Source organism: Cryptotermes secundus, unplaced genomic scaffold, assembly GCF_002891405.2.
Source record: "Cryptotermes secundus unplaced genomic scaffold, Csec_1.0 scaffold250, whole genome shotgun sequence".
Lineage (NCBI taxonomy): Eukaryota > Metazoa > Arthropoda > Insecta > Blattodea > Kalotermitidae > Cryptotermes > Cryptotermes secundus.
The window spans coordinates 319665-341731 of NW_019738873.1; the positions used below are offsets into that span (position 1 = coordinate 319665).

Below are 22067 nucleotides of genomic sequence, written 5' to 3' on the forward strand. Positions count from 1 at the left end.
CCCCAAGCCATACAATTTGCAGCTGTGGGGAAATTGTTACACTCGGTTAAGAAACCTGAGAAATACCATTACATATATTGAGTTTATTCATCACCTCTGTTCGCTTCTTATTTGTAAACGAAGCCATGTTTCGAAATACTCGAACAGAAACCTTCGAATACACTGGTATCTGTTTCGAATGTCTGGAAAGTGTAGTGATTCTCATGTCCTTATTTTGTCCTCAGACACTCCATCTGAATACTGTTCGCAGTTCTCCGTTGCTAAACACTATAATACTATTCTCCGCGTTATTTTAACAATTAGTCACAATATTATCAATATACACTTCTTGACTTGTTTGTACAGCAGGGTTTGGTCATTAATTGGACTTAGGTACAATTTATTCAATGCGTAAGTTACAATACTGTCACGTACTTTGGGTTCCGTGACTAATAATTATGGGTTCTCAATTGAATGGCTGGATTTATTAGCGTTTCTTTACAATCTCTCTCATATAGCGCGATCGCTAGTCTACCCACTTCACAGATCAATGGGACAGGCTACAGTCTCGTTCTCCGTTGTACTCTTGCAGTTGTTAGTCTCGGAACTCGTTCTGCGCCCTCTTATAATTCCTCGGCACTACTCCAAGGAAAACACTTTCCTTCCCTTTTCCTAGAATGCGTGTTTATTGACCCGTTACCTAGCAATGGATGTCCTATTGTGGAAAGCATAACTCCGGGAGTGTATTTACCGAGCCGTTGCCTAGCAATGGTCATATGCGTCACAATATTGTCCATGTTAGTAAAAAATTATCAACAAGACTAAGTTTCTTAATGTACTTCGGGGTTTGGGATTAGATTTGGTGCTTTTTTCGTTGTACTTGAAATTCGAATTTGCTGTAAAGCAGACTTCTCGTGGAGCAGCAATAATAACTCAGCTAGTTAAGACATTCCTGCTTCTTATAAAATCCAGTGGTTCATCATCATGTTCACAAAAGCCTTCCACTGGTCCCTATCCAGAGCAGTTTAATTCAGCTGATCCTAATATCCTACTTGTTCAAGATCCATTTCACTATTACATCACAATCTGGATGTTGTAAGAGGTCTCATGAGTATAGTTCAGCTTCTCATCTGAATACCGTGTAAGAAGCAGTTGATACAGCGTTGTTAACCTTTCACAGCACTTTGCTTACTATAGATATATAACCCGCTCAAAATCTCCTAATTACGCACACGAAGTGTATTTATGCTCTTGCTTACGATGCTTGAAATGAAGAAAGGTTACTTCATAAACGGTAAAACAATTTGGCTTTGTAGTCCAGGCACAGTCTGTTCTGTGTGATGTTGCAACTGAATTACAGTAGATATTACCTTCATTAAATTTATTTCTTCCGTACAAACAGGGATATATAATAAAATATATTTCACTACTCCCACGGCTTTCCCTTTTCACCTACTCTTCTGCTATTTTTGTTTACCTCCCTCTATTGATGTTTTTGAGATTAATATCCCCTCTTCTCTTGCTCCAACTTCGGAGAATAGGGCTGATTTCTCAGTTTCATGATTATTTTACACATGGAAGGACTCTTTGGACGGGTGATCAGCTCGTCGCAAGATCTCTACCTAAACACAGGGAAACACAAACACAGAATAAAGGCATACACAAAAACATGCGTGCCTTGTGTGGGATTCGAAGCCACGATCCCGGCTTCCGAGCGAGCGAAGACAGTTCATGCCTCAGACCGCTCGGCTACCGTGACCGGCAGTGTACAAGAATAATATATAAGAATTCATGTCGTACCTCACAGGAAATAGATCCGAAGCCACGATCCCGGCTTCCGAGCGAGCGAAGACAGTTCATGCCTCAGACCGCTCGGCTACCGTGACCGGCAGTGTACAAGAATAATATATAAGAATTCATGTCGTACCTCACAGGAAATAGATCCGAAGCCACGATCCCGGCTTCCGAGCGAGCGAAGACAGTTCATGCCTCAGACCGCTCGGCTACTGTGTTACATTACTGACGAGAAAATAGCTTAAAGATAAAAGTGCAGGAATGTCGTATTGTTCAGCGCATTATTTAATTTGTCCATTTGCGTACCCATGCCGCTCGCAGTGGCCGCTCAGTCTGAGGCATTAACCGCCTTCGCCTACTCGAACATTGAGTTCGTGGGTTCGAATTCCACTCGAGGCATGGATGTCTGTGTGCGTTTATTCTGTGTTTGTGTTGTTTTGTGTGTAGGTAGTGGCCTTGCGACGGGCTGGTCCCGCGTCCAAGGAGTCCTACTGAATGCGTACAAGTTTAAGGAACTGAAAAGGCGGCCAAAGTCCATGGGACTGTAGAGCCACGGGGAGAGAAAAAATAAGGAAAAATGTACCTACAATGGCACATCGGAGGGATTCAAAACAAACAATCTAACTCCGTGATTTTAGTCCGCAAGCGAACTATACCGACCGAGCGACCGCTGCTTCTCGGCGAAGTTTAGGGTGTTGCGTGGTCAGCGCAACGAATCGCCACGGCCGTTAATTTCGGTTTTCTAGACCGGAACCGCTATTTCCTTGAAATAGCTCCTCACTTACCATCACCAGGCTGAGTGGACCCCGTTCCAGATCCACTACTTCTCCGAAAAAAATCTGGTAGCCCCAGGAATCGAACCCGGACCTCTGGATCTGTAGCTAGGGACGCTGACCACTAGACCACAGGGACGGTCCGGAGGGAATCAGTGTTCGTAAATATACTGGGCACGACGCGAGGGGAGACTGTACAGGAGAAGCAAAAATAGTAGAAATACTATTCAGCAAAATCGAAATTTGTCGGGTTAAAACGAAATAAAGAAATCGCCTAAACTCTGCATCATAAACCATAAATCAGAAAGTTACCGCAGATCGCTTCGCATTTTAGAGAAGTTGGCGAAGGGAGAACGTCAGATCTGGGCTCTTCACACAGAAGCACTCTGGTTCCGCTCAACTGGAGTGGCTGCCGTCACACAGTGTGACATGTCCCACATAAGTTCATTATATATTACTAACTGCATGGAGCTGAGCCCTTCTTGAGAAGTCGCCAGTCACGCAGCAACTCAAGAAATTTCCATCATTTTATGCAGCCCGAAAGTCCATCGCCGTGTTCACAAAAGCACACCTCTGGTCCCTGTCCTCAGCCAGATCAATCGAGTCCATATCATCCCATCCTATCTCTGTCAGATCCATTTTAATATTATCCATTCACCTGCGTCTTGGTCTTCCAAGTGGTTTCTTTCCTTCTGGCTTTCCCAATAATGTCCAATATGTATTCCTCTTCTCCCCAATCCGTGCTACATGCCCTGCCCATCTCATCCATCTTGACATCATCATTCTAATTATACTTGGAGAAGAGTACAAGTTATGAAGCTCCTCATTATGCAGTTTTCTCCAGTCTCCCGTCACTTCATCTCTCTTCGGTCCAAATATTCTCCTCAACATCCTGTTCTCAAACACCCTCAGTCTATGTTCCTTCCTTAATGTCAGAGTCAAAGTTTCACACCCATACAGAACCACAGCCAAAATTATAGTTCTGTATACTCTAACTTTTGTTTTTGGCCAGCAGACGAGAATACTAAAGGTTCTGGACTTAATAGCACCAAGCATTACCCGAACTCAACCGTCACATTTTCAAGCGATGTCTTATAAATTGAATTACTGGGAGTGCATTGCCGATGATAGTGGTCGAGCGGTCTGAGGCATGAACTGTCTTCGCCCGCTCGAACTGTGGGATCGTGAGTTCAGATCCACTCGAGGTATGTCTATGTATGCGTTTATTCTGTTTGTTTGTCCTGTGTGCAAGTAGCGGCCTTGCGATGGGCTGATCCCCTTTCCAAGGAATCTTACTGTCTGTGTTAAAAAGATTACGAAACTGATGAAGAGGAGAAGGCCCAACAGAAGTCTGTAGAGTCATTGATGAATGAATGAATGAATGAATGAATGAATGAAGTTGGAGTTACAGCAGGTCAGTTAGGACAAAGATGCACGGAACAAACAGGCATTTCTAATTGTATATTTCACTGAAAGGAGTATGAGTTGAAGGTCTCAGGTCCTGTACATAAAGAAATAAAATGAAAATTCGCTTCTGAATCTCGAGTGTTCTCAGAAATGGAATACATCTCAAAGCCTCTCGTAGGGGATTCATCACAAGGGTTAGTTAACGAGGGCGGGATGCGTAAATGAACAATCCTTTTTGATCTGACATCTCGAAAGCCAAGGCAAATAACCAAGGCGAACAAGAATCGCAGGAAAATGGAGGAAAAAATCGGAAAAGAGCTAAGAAACGAAGGATGAATGACAGACGGTAGTCGGCGGAAAATGAAGACCTGTGCGTAACAAGGGGACAGGTATACCTGCCAAATGGAACAACCCAACCGTTAGCTGCTGACTCGAAGTTCACCGCAGACACTGAACACTAGAACATCTCTTCAAATGTTAAGCAGCAAATTAACAGCTTTGTGAAGCATAAAATAGATGGATACCCTTCTGGTACTCCAACTACAAGCGTATCCAAACAAATGAGCGAAAAGGAAGAACAGCTGGATCGGCAGAAGTGGGAGACACTATCATTTTTCTGGGGGAAAAACTGAGAGAAAATGTGAATAACAATGTTCTCGGCAGAGTCCATTTGTTTCTTCTGGTAAAGCTAAGTTATAGCGAAAGAACGGCATCTGGGAATTGAAGGAGATAAGTCAGTGGAAAATGGAATGTTTTGGGTTATACAGCACAAACAATACTTCACGCCATGTCCTCACACGAGTTACACCGAGATAGAGCTATTTTACTGTAGAGTACACTGTACAGACGAGCATGTCCTCACACGAGTTGCACCGAGATAGAGCTATTTCACTGTACAGTATACTGTACACTGTACAGACGAGCATGTCCTCACACGAGTTGCACCGAGATAGAGCTATTTCACTGTACAGTTTACTGTACACTGTACAGAGGAGCATGTCCTCACACGAGTTGCACCGAGATAGAGCTATTTCACTGTACAGTACATTGTACACAGTACAGACGAACAACACTCCATGTCTCACGAGTTGCAAAGTGTATTGATGTCGATGGTAGTGGAATTTTCGAAAATGTGTTATGCTAGGTAAACTGTACCAACTTTGTCACTTGAACAATAAATTAGAAACAGTACGTGATATCTCTTTCTTATCAACAGTTTTGGAACTGTACAGTTGAATAGCTCTATCTCGGAAACCGTTCGGAATAGATCACATGTACACATACACTTCCGGAAACCGTTCGATAGGACATAGGGCACCTTGGAATGGGGATCAGCCCGTCGCAAGGCCGCTAGCTGCACACAGGACAGCAGAAACGCAGAATAAACGCACCATACCTCACGAGGGATTCTAACCCGCGATTCCAGTGTTCGAAGGGGCGAAGAGGGTTCATGCCTTAGACCGCGCGGCCACTGTGACCGGCGTTTCTCCCTACTACCCCCACTTTCACTTCCCTTCTCTCAAGCTTCGACTTGTTAAATCAGTCACTATTCCTGCAATGGATGATAGTGTGAGGCTGGGCAGAATGGGGCAGTGTAGATTGGATTCATCTGACTCAGAATAGGATTCAGTGATAGTCTTTTGTGAAAACAGCAGCGGACCTTTGTTCTCTTGAGGACAAGAGGGACTCCTGCGTGCTATAAATCCTCCCTTTCCTGCGTCCAAAACGAGGCTTTGTGTAAATTCCGTATTCCACGACATTAGGGACATTCTTGCCTTTGTGTGGTCATTTAAGTGAGCCTTCTCCTTGCTAAAATTTTCATATAGAATTCCATTGCATACAAATTGATGAACGCATATTGCAGAGGCCTACTTGTGTTTGTGAAAACCGAGTGCTTGTGGTACACCGTACTGTTTAGGCTCCAGAACACGGATCTAGTCCCAGTTGTGTGAGACCAGAGAGAATTTCCAATACAGTTCATTTCTGGACGAAAGGAAATTTATGGAGCAAACTGTTGACTCCATATCTTACCAGCAGTTCGAAAGAAATGTATTTTCTTCAAATATATGCAATTATTATTATTATGTAATATGTAATTCTATGTACTCATGCTAACCTTTTAATTGGCCTCTGTGCTGTTAAGTTTCACGTAAATAAACATGAATTGAATTGAACTGAATTGAATTGAATTAGGATGTTGAGCTGCCACACGAATAAATAAGAATTGGGTTATTATTATTATTATTATTATTATTATTATTATTATTATTATTATTATTATTATTAACTTCTATGTGTGTATGTATGTGTATTGTCCTTTTTCACCACATAATGGAATAACCATTCGAAATGTACTTATTTTATTTTTTCACCTATTAATGCTAACTTTAATTTTTCTTGGAATTATTATTAATTTATTACCATTATATACACTGTCCTATTTGTATTTTGCTTTTTAGTTATTTTGTGTATTTCTATGTACTCGTGCCAACTTTGTAATTAGCCTCTGTGCTGTTAAGTTTGCACGTAAATAAACACGAATTGAATTGAATTATTATTAATATGGCTCTACATCCCTTTGTTGTGCCTTGGCCGCTTTTTCGGGTTCACGATCCTGTACGCAGTCGGTAGGACACCTTGGACGGGGGATCAGCCCGTCGCAAAGCCGCTACCTACACACAAAACAACACAAACACAGAATAAATGCGCACAATACAGACATCAATGCTTTGAGTGGCATTCGAACCTACGATCCCATACTTCGAGAGAACGAAGACCGCACGGTCACTCAAATAAATACAATACAACATAAAGGTAAAGATAAAGTTACCCCTATAACAGGCCATGGAGGCCCATAGGGTTGTGAAACGTTGAGGATCCCACATTGTCTAGAAAATCGGGTCACAGATGGCGGTGTCTTACGTGCCAGCCGCCCTTTACCCCCCCAGGAAGATTCCTGGTACTCACTTCTGTTAGAGGCTGAGTCGACCCCAGGGCCATAGTGCAGCTGGAAGGATTAGGTAAATTGAAAAATCCACCTCAACCGGACTCGAACCCGTGACCTTCCGGCTTGTAGCATAGTGACTCAACCAGCTACGCTACCTCGTGCCCCACTTACTACAATACAACATATAAAATAATAATGAAATTATGACATCAACATCTCGACAGATCAGCATTCAGCTTTTCTAATATATAAAGCAAATACAGCGATCGCAGACAAGCATACTGTGACATGACGCCTGAAAGCTGCAGTCTGTCCATCTGCTGGGCGGGGCTTCGCTGAGAACGCTCCCGTGGGAACAAGGAAGGCGCCGCTACCGGACGGCGAACTGTTGGAACGTGTTTCAACAGCAACGAGTACGGCTGAAGAAGCAATGCATTGCATACAGAGACACGTCGATTCCTAGGCAACGCATACAGAAACGTTTCCGTTCACACGGCAACGAACCTCCAAAGCACAGTAACAGTGGAGAACGCGATAACTCTACTCTTGAAAAAGGCGATCTTCATACGGTTCGACCGCAACATACATCAGGGAGAGAACCGACCAACAGAAGACTGGACACAGATTGAAGTCAGAAAAAGAAGTCAGAAGCAGTCAGAAGCATTCAGAAGCGAAGTCTTTATTTTATGTGGTGTTGTTACAGCAACAATTAGAGTGTTATCATTGTTCGTAGTTACGAAGTGTTATAGTTACAGTAAGATTGTGTTACAACTAATTGTAGTTTCGCCTGGTGAATAACCAATAAATCGATTCATCTAATCCGGAAACCATTAATTACTTCTCGCGTTACCAGGATACCAGACAACACATACAATATGCGATACAATATGTAAGCTGCCGGTCACGGTAGCCGAGCGGTCTAAGGCATGTATTGTCTTCGCTCGCTTGGAAACCAGGATCGTGGGTTCGAATCCCACTGAGGGCATGGAGGTTTAGTTTGTGTGTGTGCGTTTTTCTGTGTTTGTGTACAGGTAGAGGCCTTGCGACGAGCTGATCACCCGCCCAAGGAGTCCTACCGAATGTGTAAGATCTAGAAAAACCGAAGTGAACGGAGAAGTTCATGGAGGTAGGCCTAGGCCCACTGGGGCTGTAGTGCCAAGGGAAAAAGAAAATGTAAGCTACTGCTTCTCTTTCTACCGATCGCCAGCTTTAAAATAATTTGTATACATCAGTACTTATGACCACAGATGGTTAATAGTTGACTTCCCACCACGGCGGCCCGTGTTCGGTCCCGGGTCTGGTCAAGTGGGATTTGTGGTGGACAAAGTGGCGCTGGGGCGGGTTTTCTCCTAGTACTTCGGTTTCCCCTCCCAATCTTCATTCCACCAAATTCCCCATCATCATAATCACACGGGGCAGGGACAATAGGCCAATCAGTGCCCGCCGTGTCGAGTGGACCCAGTTGAACTCCACCTCCGACTAAGGGAAGCGAATTATCATCACAAATGGCATAAGAAAAAAAGGTAAAGTTGTCCCTGTGCTTAACTAATTAAGCACTACGCCATGAAGACGTAGGGGGAGTGGATGTATAGATCCACATTTTCTTGACCTCGGCACTAGTTGGAGGTGAGTGGTCAGTTTCACGCCCCGGCCGCTTAACACACGGGGAAAAAGTCCCGGTACCCATTGGATAAGAGGCTGGGTGGGCCCTCAGGGCCGGTCTAGACTAAGTGGAGAAAATTCTTGAAACTACCAGTACTCGAAATCCCACCCCTTGTTATTGCAGCCAATAGCCAGTCACTATACCGACTGAGCTATTCCTGCTCTTATATCGTATAAGGGATCATATCTAAAACGATTTAATTCATGTAATACAGTGAATTACAATGTGACAGATTCATTGGAAATGATATAAAAGTTAAAAGAAAAATCACAGAACAGAAAGTACTCATGAAATTTTTGGAAACTGTACACGTCACTACAGGATATATATGAGCTTGTGGGGGGGAAATAACTGCAACTGAACATGGTACCCATGACAGAGGGGGTATCAGCTTGCATGCATCTGCCACTTCACCAGTCCCGTCCCTCAGGTCTACAGTTTCTCTTGCACTGTGAACGTACACGCGTTTCTTCAAGGAACCCAAATGAAAATTGAGTGTTGTCAGTTCGAGTGAATTTCTGGGCCAGGAGATGAGGTACCGGAGAAAGCATTACCCCTCAACCAAACTTGGTTTATGAGTCCACACACGTGTAGGGACCAGACGATGCCAATCAATTGCTTCCTTGCCAAAGAGAAAAAAAAACCTCAGTCCAATCTGTAGCGTGTAACTTTACACAAGACATTTCCTCTCGGATTTATTGTATCAAGCTCGCAGGAAACTTGGGAGCTTTCTGTTCCCTAGCTAAATGATCTCCTTACACGTATTGAATCTTCCGTACACTTGGAACTTGGCCGCTCTTCTGCAGCAAATTTGTGAGTTCAAAACGGCATGCACAGCCCATACAATTGCAATACCTGCAGATGCTGGATGTGGTATGGAAATATATTCAGGTTTTAGTTGGTTGAGGCACTATGCTACAAGCCGGAAGGTCGCGGGTTCAAGTCCCGATGAGTTCATTGGATTTTTCCATTATCCTAATCCTTCCAGCCACACTATGACCCTGTAGTCGACTCAGTCTCTAACAGAAATGAGAACCAGGAATTAATTAAATAATTTTCCTGGGAAGTAAAGCGCGGCCGGCGCCTAAGGCTGATAACCTTACCGCCATCTTTGAGCCGATTGTCTAGATAATGTGGGAACCTCAACGTCTCACAACCCTATGGGACTTCACGGCCTGTTACAGGGATAGCTTTACTTTTTTACTTTACAGTGCACAGTGAGCTGACAGGTGGTGTAAGGTACATTCGTTTCCAATGAAAAAAAAATTAAACTTTTTCGAAGGTTTTCCTACATGCCTTGAGGAACTGAGTCTTCAAGTGCTGCGTCTTTTTTCCCCGTCATAAGGCTCCTTCATTTTGGAGCCTCTTCCTTTGAACACATCCGGGCATTTCCAAGAAAGGTTTTTCGTGAACACTATACCCTACTAACGTAGGACTCTTGTAACACTGAGATTCTTTAAACCACAAGACACACATTGCTTTCCGCTGCTAAGCATGAGTTTTTTTGTAATTTTCACTATAGTGGCGACTATTTTGGTCTAAACTGCAATGGTGTATCTATTGTTAAATTTCCATATTTCTTTCAATCGTCCGGAAAACGTAATACATATTATTAAATCTGTGAAGAATAACAGAGTTTACTTCTAAGCAATTTCTGACAGAATCAGAGTCAGAGTCAGAATTACTTTACTATTGGCCAATCAGTTCCTCTTAGCTCCATGATCCTTGAAATTCACGGACAGAGATTTTTTTTTTCAGCTGGACACTTGCAGTCATAGTCCTTATGTTAACATCGTTCTGACAAGAGGATGAGTCTGTAGTTTACAATTGCTGCCGGCTCTGGCCAGCGCAGTCATTCTCAAGTTGGAGTCCTGCGAGGCTCATGACCACATTTTGCTGTTTCAGACTCGACTCTCCCCCGACCTGGAGCGCCATGTCCCCGTATTTATATCCCCCAGGAACAGGGCGGGCCAGTTATGCACCCAGGCATTGGATCCCTTTTCGTCGCCTCCTACGATTCGCAGGGCTACGGTGGAGGTATTCGATACCGCCTCCACACGGGGTAAATTTCTGACGCATCACCCTACACACTTAAATACTGTGGTGTGTAGACCCGTTGCTGTGTTGAGACTTCGAGACGGACGAGTACAACCGTTGCTAATCAATAGACGTATAACCAAACACCCGTTTCTAAATAACGGTCGGTAAACCTACTCGCATTCTATTTTTAGGCATCAGTCCATGACAACAGAAGAATTACCGGAGGCCATGTTTTCTGTTGGCTCCGATCCGAAGTTATATAACGAGGACACCAGCCGAGTTCCCAGAAGTTGTCAGGAACTGCCAGCAATGAGTGAAGTGACGTGAAGCAGCTGGTTGGTGAGTGAGACATTTCAGATGAAAGTCAGTCTGTGAAGAGAAGACAGGGAAGTTGGTGTGAAATAGCCAACAACCTGGGACCCACTTATATGAGACGTTGGTTAACAAGAGTTCTGTACGGACAGCTGTGACAAGAGGACCTGAGTACGGGAAGCTGAAGCATCTCCACTGTTAGAAACCACTGTCAGGAAAAGGCTAGTGGAGATCAATAGACTGAGGACCCTAGTCTGTGTGTTTCAGTGATCTGTAAAGTTTAGGTGTGAGTGGTGTGTACGAGTGGTCAATAAATAAATTCACCAATCCATACCCCGTCTATAGTCACAGCCACCTAATTCCTGATAATAGTTTAATATAAGTATCATGCAAAAATGAAAAAAGTAGATAGTAATCTAAAAATAGCACAGGGGTACTACCTAGATTACAACTTTGAACAAGTTAATTGTAATAAATCGATTTAATTGTATTCATTATTAATTGAACGAAACACAAAGGGGAGAATAAAAGGAATCTTTGATGAAAAATCTAATTCGAAGTAGAAGCCATTAAAACTCATCGTTCGGGTGTCTAAACAGCTCTAAAGTGAACCCATGAGGACGCTATAACTCTGTTCTGCGCGCCCACGTGTTCAGTTCTCCGCTTACTCAGTATCCAAACAAAGGCAACTCAAAATCGTTCAAAATGATTATCCCCCCAAACAATAATTAATCAATTCTGAACAAGTTTCTGTTCACACTAAACACATTACACTAAATATACAGGTACGTAGATCGCATTGGGGTTCTCTGGTCAAAATTCGTTGGTGGGAAACTCGACAAATTAAAGTTGGTAACTGGACGGCCAAATGAGGAGTGGAATTTGTGTAAGGCACTCTAAACTACCGAACAAGTTTAATATGAAACGACTAGAGCGTTCAAAATTACAAATTCGGCAACAGAAAACATTTTCGAGATTACTGCATTAAACGTTTATGATAATGATTTGAAGCCCTTCAAATCCCAGTGTGGCTACTGTACATGTAACCTGCTTAAACACTATTATTTTTTTATTGCTAGTGGGGTGGGACTAAGTCCCTTGTACCGCGGCCACTTCTGGCCTACTGTACCAGCCGCAGATGATAGGTGAGGGTGATTGTGTAGCAATTGGTGGAATGAAGATTGGCAGGGGAAACCGAAGTACTCGGAGAAAACCTGCCCCAGCGCCCTTTTGTCCACCACAAATCCCACTTGACCAGACCCCGGGATCGAACCCGGGCCGCCCCGTTGGGAAGCCAGAGACTAACCGCTTGAGCTATGGCGCGGCCTGGTAAAACACTAAGACTCACTGCGTTCTGTGCACGAAGTTCGTTGATATAACAATTACAAACACAGATATTCATGCCTTGAGTGGGATTCGAACCCACCATTCCTACGTTCGAGCGGGCGAAGACATTTAATGCCTTCGACCGCGCTCTTTCCGTGACTGGCAATAATAATAATAATAATAATAATAATAACAATAATTCCTTAATTATATAACTGCAGGCAAGAGAAACTACGTAATAATCGCGTATCTACTCAAAAATTTTCCTGTCTCTTATGAAATCAGAAAGTTCATTATCTTGTTCAAAACAAAACCACCACTGGCCCCTGTCCTAAACCAGATGGCACCAGATGGCACCAGTTGGCGCTTTGGCAGCCTATATAAAGTTTCGTCTCTTACTTTCATCGTGAAGCTTGACGTGATATCTCGTGCTGTCACTGCTGCGACTATAAAGTTTACAGTCTTCTGAGATGTAATGCCGTTAGCCTCACAGAAATTCAACGTTTCGGCAGAGCATGCTCACATCTTCAACATATGGAAGTGAAAGAGGCAGGTGCCTTCGAAAAGCCGGTAAACTTCTACCAGACTACAGGCAGTTACAGTCGAAAAGAGGTTATTCTACAGTGTCCCAAGAGGAAAGGGCAATATACTTGGATTTCATAGCCGGGGTCATTACAAACGGCTTCCGAAATAGATGTGTTTCACTGTACAGTTCTAAATTGTTGATAAGAAAGAGATATTACGTACTGTTTATTATGACGGTATTTATTGTTCAGGTGTAAAAAATGCTACACTTTACTTAGCATAATAAATTTTCGAAAATTCCACTGTCAACATCAATGCACTTTGTAACTCGAGTGAGGACATGGCGTGTTGCTCGTCTGTACAGGGTACAGTGTACTGTACAGTGACATAGCTCTATCTCGGTGCAACTCGTGTGAGGACATGGCGTGTTGCTCGTCTGTACAGTGTACAATGTACTATACAGTGAAAGAGCTCTATCTCGGTGCAACTCGTGTGAGGACATGGCGTTTTGCTTATCTTTGCAGTGTACAGTGTACTGTAATACGGAAGGGATATGCGGTTTTGTACGAGGCTTTTCATTTATTTATTTATATTTGCAGAGAATCTAAAAGTCAAGGAGGATGAGCTGGGCAGGTCATGCAGCACGAATGAGGGAGACGAAGAATGCGTATAGGATATTGGTGGGAAAGACAGAAAGAAAGAGACCACAGGGAAGACAAAGGCGTAGGTGGGTGAACAATATTAGAATGAATCTTAGAGAGACAGGATTGGATGGTATGGATTGGATAGATCTGGCTTAGGATAGGGACCAGTGGAGGGCTCTTGTAAACACGGTAATTAACCTTCGGGATCTATAAAATGCTAGGAAATTCTTGAGTAGCTGCAGAATTGGCCGGCTCCTCCAGAAGGGCTCAGCTCCATGAGTAAGTAAGTAAGTAAATAATCTAAAAGCTTAGAATATAACATGGTTTAAGTTACTTCGTACCGAGGTACATGAACGTTTAAATCGGGAAATATACTTTTTTCCTTTAGCTTCTATTACAGGTAACATGTACCTGATTATCAATCATTTTTGCAGTGCAGTAAAGAGAATTTCAACCCTCAAAAGACAAACATTACTTTCCTGGACACTACCCACTGTCCTGCTTTTATTTAAAACACAACGTTTCGGAGACTGGATTCTGTCTCCGTCTTGATGTAAAACCTACTCACTTTGGTTCAATCGATACAGTTAACCCCTATCTCCGGACACCTGTACCAAAACCGACAGGATATACAAGCCAAGCACAGCACAAAACATCTGCGAGAGTTAAGACACAACATTAAAATACGTATTACAAACTCCACACATATGAGGCCTTGCACCAGAGAACAATCAAAGTTTTTAATATGGCAGTGAGGTGGCGAATGATAATAATAATGATAACTTGATACTATTTACTTAGTGCTATTAAGGTAGGATAAGGGAGAGACATGCAGCACGCATGGGGGCTGCTTCAAGTTCATGCACAGTATTTTAGTCTGAAAATCTAAAGAAAATTTACAACTTGGAGAAATCCAGCCAGATATTGGACAATTACACAAGAATGCATTTTAAGGAGACGCGGTGTGGATTGATTGCAACTGACCTGAGACAGATTTGGGAGCGAAAGTCTTCTGAACACTGTATAACGAGTTCTGGGTTCCACAGAGGTCAATATATTGACGAGCTGAGCGAATATCAATTTCTCAATAACTACACCGTTGTTAGCGCCGAGAGGACAAATATATGTAACTGGCATTGTGTACGAAGACATCGCTGCAACGTGACAGGAAAAAAAAAATCAATCATAAAGGTAGGTTAGAGCCAAGGTGTGTTTTTTATTTGGAAAACGAAGAGAACACGTCCACGTGCACAAAGGGACATGTCAAACCATACTAAAAATTTTGGATCTCAGGTTTCTAATGCGACGAAGATTCGAACTGCAGCCTATCCTGAATACGGGGGCAGCATATTCTTCCGAAAGACAGAATTTTCATCAGCACGGAGGAAATAGTTTCCTCCACAATCTTGATAACAACCTTATCGGACTATACGATGTCACAGAACTGAGTACTATTTCCTAAAGCAAAGTTCTTTTTTCCAATGGTTCTTCCAGCCAATTAAGGGCCCAGGAGTCTTATTCAGTTATGTATTTACTTCACACAGACGGTAGGACTCCTTGGACGAGTGATCATCCCGTCGCAAGGCCGCCACCTAAACACAGGACAACACAAACACAAAATAAATGTATACACATACCAATTATCGATGCCCTAAGTGGGATTCGTACCCACGATCCCAGCGTCAGTACATGCTTTAGACAGCGCGGCTACTGTGACCGGCTGAAGTTCTCCCTGCGTCTTATTAAAAACTACACCATGAAAGACGTATGAGGGACTGGAGGTACAGTTCCAAGCATTCCTAACTTTGGTGCTAAATAAAGGAGAATGGCGACCTTTACACCCCTGGGTGAAAACACCCGCACTACATACTGTATAGGAGGCTCATTGGACCCCGCAGCCAGGCTGGGGGCGGTGAAGACGGAAAATATTGTCCCTGAGAGAAATCAACTGCACCTCGCGGTTTTGAAGCCCGTACCTAGTCACTATATTGACTGAGCTATCCTGGCTTCCCCACAGTCTAATCCAGTAGTAATGAAGCTTCTCAAAAAGAAACAGCAAGAGGCAAACTAACACGGTTACGGACATCCAGACGTTCAGCTGAGCATGCGCGTTCATAAACAGAACAGAGGAAGAAGCTGTAGAAAGAGATCATTAACAGCATCCGAGAGAAAGGAGACTGAAAAGCTGGGAAAACTTGCTTACTTAATCCGTTCCTCTTTTACCTTAAGTCGAAGTTTTTTTTGTTTTTTTTTTTCGTTTTGATCATTTTACTGACGGTAGGACTCCTTGGACGAGTGATCAGCTTAACACAGGACAACACAAACACGGAATAAACGCATACACACACCAAATATCCATGCATTTTGTGGGATTCGAACCCACGATCCCGGCTTCCGAGGGAGCGAAAACAGTACATGCCTAAGACCGCTCGGTTACCGTGACCGGCTGGGAAAACCATATCTGATAAAATACACGACAACAAGAAGACAAGATCTTGTGAACTTGTAAAACGAGGTCTTAGGGGGATTATGCAGCTTGTCGGAAGATTCTTAGATCGATAAAGCAACTGAATTCATCAGCTGCTATTTTGCAAATATTGTGCGATACAACTGAAGACCCATCAATATAATGATTGATAAAAATGGATGCATTCTGAGATACTCAAATTTTATTCTATGTCCGCAATCAGTTCCTTCGAGCCATTACTACATAAACTATAGTTGGTTAACATCTCAAATCTGCTCTTAGTGCCACCGTGGCTACTAATGAGCACCACACGGCCCTTGAAAACTGTGGGTTAAGAAGATAAGAAGAAAGACGAGGTATGAGAGATCAGTGGCCCGACAGGTGATGAATGGTGAAACTTATGAGAACAATGGGAGACACTTTTCTTCTAGAAGAGAATGAGCATCAATTTGTTAGTTGTTCTATAACTCGTCCTTTGATTAGTGTAGTATGAAAGTTTATACTTCAGAATTGTAAGAAGTATAGGGCGGCCGCACACCAATTGCGTCAAGGCAAGCATCAAGACATGAGAGAGAAGACGCAGTTTTGCTTCATTCGTGATTCGTCAGCATCATGACTCAGACCGGTGTGCGGCCTACCTTAGTTTCAAACTAGGGCTAGCTCATTTATGTATGTAGGTATTGAATGTGTAAGGGTGGGTTATAGTAATTTGGCCCTTGCACCGCGACCATCACTGATCTATTGTATTTCGGATGAAATGGTGGGGGGCGTCATAATAGTCACTTGGTTCCAAGAAGTACTGGCTCAGGCGCTGAAATCTTAAATAAGGTAAGGTCTCACAATCACACAGGATGTGTGTGTGGCTGATTCAAGCTCTTCTAGGCATCTTTCACAAGTGGGCTCGTCTGTCCATACCAGTTGCTAGCTCATCTAAATAAAATTTTAAAATAAAATTTCTATAGAACAGAAAACAGTGCATCTTCATTAAGAACAACAATCGGTTAATGTTATTTTACCGGAAATAATCGCTGCATACAGCGAAAATCACACGAAACACAAAAATTAATTCCGCGGGTAATCTGCAGACCTGCTCGTGCTAAAGCAACCAGTACGTAAAGTACCCACTACGCTTTGAGAAGTTACTGTACGCCGGTATAGCGAATGGTTATCGGCTGGACGACCAAGGGGTCGGAGTTCGAGTCCCGGTAGGGTCAACAATTTTCACTTCTTCAATCGTCCAGACCTGCTCTGGGATCCACCCTACCTCCTATACAATAGATACCTGGGGCTCTATCCCGGGGATAAAGCGGTTGGAACTTGAAGCTGACCACTCACCTCCAACTAGTGCCGAGGTCAAGATAATGTGGATCTATACATCCACTACCCCATACGCCTTCTTAGCGTAGTGTTTAATTAGTTAAGTACAGGGACAAATTTACCTTTTTTAACATAATATATGCAACTGAAGAAAAGAAATTGTTAGAGAGGCTTTCAGGGAAACCTCTTTTAAATCTATCTTCCGGTGTTATCTAATTAACCAACCTATTTGACAAAATATTACTGCACATATCACACATACATCGAGGGGATTGTCACGAATTAAAACTCGTAACTTCCATTCCAAGTATTCCATTTTAATCCCGGGCACAGATCTGCTGTTTCCACAGAGATATTCCATGGCTTTATCACGTTCATATGAGAGAATCTCGGGACAATAACCTGATACCCGTTCAATAGGCTGCTTTATTCATCTTCCAGAATTGTCCTGCCATGGACACCACATAAATCTAGAAGTCGATACGGTGTTACGCAATGGCTGAACATAACAGAACCACTGTTTTGACATTCAATAACTCTGCACTTTGTCCACAGTGCGTTTCCTGCTATTCTCAGAACAAACAGAGGCTATTTCTTCATTCACACACACTACCTCCGTCCGCAATGCTGTTTCCTTGGTTGATCTTTGTAATGCAGACAAAGCATGTTTTATCTGCAGTAGGAATTAAAATTGTAGTTATTATTTGTATCAGCGTTCCTGGCTACAGATCCAGAAGTCCGGGTTCGATTCCCGGGGCTACCAGATTTTCTGAGAAGTATTGGGTCTAGAACAGGGTCCACTCAGCCTCGTGATGATAACTGAGGAGCTATTTCAAGGAAATAGCGGCTCCGGTCTAGAAAACCAAAATTAAAGGCCGTGGCGATTCGTTGCGCTCACCGCGCGACACCCTCTATCCTAAAAAGTTGGCACTAAACTTCGCCGAGAAGCGGCGGTCGCTCGGTCGGTATAGTTCGCTTGCGTACTAAAATCACGGAGTTTTTTTTTTTGTATGAAATTTGAGCTTGCTAGAAGTCAGTATGTATCCGCAAGTGCTTGCCATTGGCCAACATAACGAAAGTTTTTCTGTGGTTTTGACTTAACGCGAACGCTGAGACGGTTCCCAGTTTCCCAGTTTCTGCTACTGGTTTCTCATGCAGTCGTCACAATTTGAATCATCAAATTTTGTTCCATTTGCTGCAAAGACCATTATATTATCTTTTCAAAATACACAATCCACTATGGCGACTGGCTGCGGGATGGACGACTAAGGAGACGGAAATAGAATCCCGGTGGGGGCAAGGATTTTCAAACTTCCATGTCGTCCAGACCGGCACTTACGCCCACCCAGCCTCCTATCTAATTTATAACGGACCTTTTTCCCCGGGAGTAAAGCTGCCGGAGCGTGAAACTGACCACTCACCTCAAATTAGTGCCGAGGTCAGGAAAACGTGGGTCTGTACATCCACTCCCCCATACATCACCATGGCCTAGTGCTTAATTAGTTAAGCACATGGACAACTTTATCTTTTTTTTTTCCTTGGCACTACAGCCCCAGTGGGCCTAGGCCTACCTCCATGAACTTCTCCGTTCACTTCGGTTTTTCTAGATCTTACACGTACGGTAGGACTCCTTGGGCGGGTGATCAGCTCGTCGCAAGGCCTCTACCTGTACACAAACACAGAAAAACGCACACACACAAACTAAACATCCATGCCCTGAGTGGGATTCGAACCCACGATCCCGGTTTCCAAGCGAGCGAAGACAGTACATGCCCAACTTTATCTTTACACTTCACTAATATTTTAGAAATTGAAAATTCTGAAAATTTTTCTCATGCCGCTAATTCTAACCGTTCTATAGCCTGCACTTTCCTACTGCCATTATCAGAGGAGCGAGCGGACGAAGGCTGGGAACTGTGATACAGGTGTATACTTTCTCCTACCTCCCTCCCCCCCACCTTCAAATGAAGTGTTTCACACTTCTCCCACGCTCTCCTTATTTCGCTTAGTCTTCTCCTATTCTTCCTTGACTCTCCCTCTTGGGGCTTCAAAAGGTTAAACATCCCTTAGGCTGTACATGTGAGACTGCTGAACAGCAAGGTAACTGGGAAAGTAAACTCAATTAAACTAAAAATCGAACTTGGAGGAATCGATCTAACCAACGACTATACAGCAATGTACACTACCTCTATGATTCCGTGTTTCTGTATTGTTCTCTCGGCTGAAACGGAATTTTTAATAAATTTATGTTGTAATCCATGCACCTAATATATTTCTAATTTTATAAGAATAAATTTGAGGATATTATAAGTATACAAAACGTTATCAGGTTACCAGTTTTCAAGAGATTTAATAATATTGTTTGTGCATAGCTCAATTCAGGACAGCTGAAGAAGAAAAACGAGATTTTTATTGCATAGCCCAATTAAACGGTTAAAGATTATTCTAACTTCTGCTTCTTGTGAACTTAAGGCCCAAATTACATTATACAGAAGGACTCCAGTTCAGCTTTAATGTTACTAAGAATTAAGTTGTCGCAGTCTCCTAGTAATTCCAATTCAATTTGACACACAATTTTGTTCACATCAAGTATTTTTCTTCCGTTTTTCGAATGCCTGACCTCATGAAAGTATGTGACACAGTGTTTCACAATTTTCAAATTTAATTCAGCAATCTGCACACTGAACGACCCTTTGCCTCGAAGGAAACCTTGGATATTGAGGGAAAAGGCTGTCATTAACTACAGCATTATTATTATTATTATTATTTTCCTATGTTCAATGTCCGTTCTGTTAGTAAAAATTGCCCCTCTGCTAGATGCGCTTCTGCTACTAATGTTGTCTATAGGGACATTGACGTCTTTGAACCAAAAACTCTGTTGATGAAACATATCTTATACTGAACTAATTAAACTATTATTATTATCATTATTATTATTAATTTCGTTATTATTATTATTATTATTGTATGCTGCTCAATTTGAAACTCAAATTCTCACATTGTGGCTTTGTCTGTGTATCTTTGCTTCTATATCTTCTTCATGCTGTGTAATTAATATAGACTATCATTTTTGTATTTTGTTTTTAAATTATTTTGTGTATTTCTCTATTCGTGCTAGCTTTGTAATTGGCCTTTGTGCTGTTAAGTTTGCACGTAAATAAACATGAATTGAATCGAATTGAATTGAATTATTATTAAAGCTAATTTCAACTTTCTTAATTTTTATTAATTCACTGCTATTATATTAACTGTCATATTTTGTATTTTGTGCGTTAATTATTTTTGTGTATTTCTATTTACTCGTGCTAACTTTGTAATTGGCTACTGTGCTCATAAGTTTGCACGTAAATAAACACGAATTAAATTGAATTATTATTATTATCATCATCATCATCATTATTATTATTATCATTATCATTATCATCATCATATATTAGAGAGGCCGGCGTTCAACCAGTTCCCTTTTTAACAATTTTCAGATTGATGTTCATGTAAATAATAACAACGACACATCGGCTCCATCTCCAAAAGAAACACACTGCGCCTATTACAGACATATAACTAATTCTTAACGTTGCACTAGGTAATACACCGTAAAAGGGAAAATGCAGTCTTCTAATGTACGTATAGATAATAAAGTGCTTTAAAGGCTTAAATAAATATTTCTTAATATATCTTTGAGCCAAAAGAAGTTGTTAGAATTCACGACCGTTCTGTAACTAATTCACCATGGAACCTTCACCAATTCTTACATATTATTTCATTAATGTGATATGATATTTGGTACCAAATCATGATATGTTACCTCTGGCATCAACAGGTTGTGTAATCTTCACAGTATTGCACGTTCATGACACCCTCACATTCACAACAAATTCACAGAGGAACCGAACACATAAAATCAACGTTACACAATGCAGTTGCTTGTACACATGACACGGGGAAAGAGTTTTGTGTTACACCATAACGGCTTGCAGAGATCTAAGCGTCCAGATGGTGGATTAACAATACTGAACTTGGTAAATCTCAATGCAAGCAATGTGAGAGCCTTACCTTTCTGTAGCCCACACGAACCGGCAGCTGGTCAGAACACAACTGAGGCACTGTGGACGTCTGCGCGCACTGCATGCTGGATGGGCGGGTTGAGCAGGCGGGCGTGGCGAGCCCGGGGTTCGCAACCTGGCTGTCGTAGCGCACGATCTGGCAGGCGCAAATCAAACACCTAACAATAACAGATTTACAGTTGTGAGGGGCGGCGATCTTTTGGGTTGCGAGTTCTTAAGTTTATTCACAAAAATGTAGATAGTACATGCCTCTGAAATATTGTTACCATTCTATCACACCGCACAGTGTTAGGCCGCTAACACTTACTTACTTACTTACTCACTCATGGAGCTGAGCCCTTCTTGAGGAGCCGCCAATTCTGCAGCTACTCAAGAATTTCCCAGCATTTTATGGAACCCGAAAGTTCATCACCGTGTTCACAAAAGCCCTCCACTGGTCCCTATAATGAGCCAGATTTATCCAATCCATACCATCCCATCCTATCTCTCTAAGATCCATTCTAATATTATCCACCCACCTACGCCTTGGTCTTCCCTGTGGTCTCTTTCCTTCTGGCTTTCCCACCAATAACCTATACGCATTCCTCGTCTCCCCCATTCGTGCTACATGACCTGCCCACCTCATCCTCCTTGATTTGATCATTCTAATTATACTTGGAGAAGAGTACAAGTTATGAAGCTCCTCATTATGCAGTTTTATCCAACCTCTTGTCATTTAATCTTTCTTTGGTCACAGAAGGTTAAAATATGAAACTCGTAACGAATTAGGTCAACAAATTCTGAAGCTCACTTGTATTTACACCCGTCTG

At 42.4% G+C, this 22067-nt stretch overlaps 1 protein-coding gene across 3 annotated transcripts in view; it reads right to left on the reverse strand.

The window, feature by feature from the left end:
• The window catches only part of LOC111871105, a 233237-nt gene extending 211878 nt beyond the window's left edge, over positions 1–21359 (reverse strand). The window contains exon 1 of one of the 3 annotated variants that reach the window (XM_023863910.2): positions 21248–21358. The gene's annotated coding sequence lies outside the window, so the exon portion shown is untranslated. Of the gene's footprint in view, positions 1–21247 lie in introns of all 3 variants that reach the window. The other 2 variants (XM_023863911.2, XM_023863913.2) reach the window with 2 other exon arrangements.
• Positions 21360–22067: the final 708 nt, after the last annotated feature.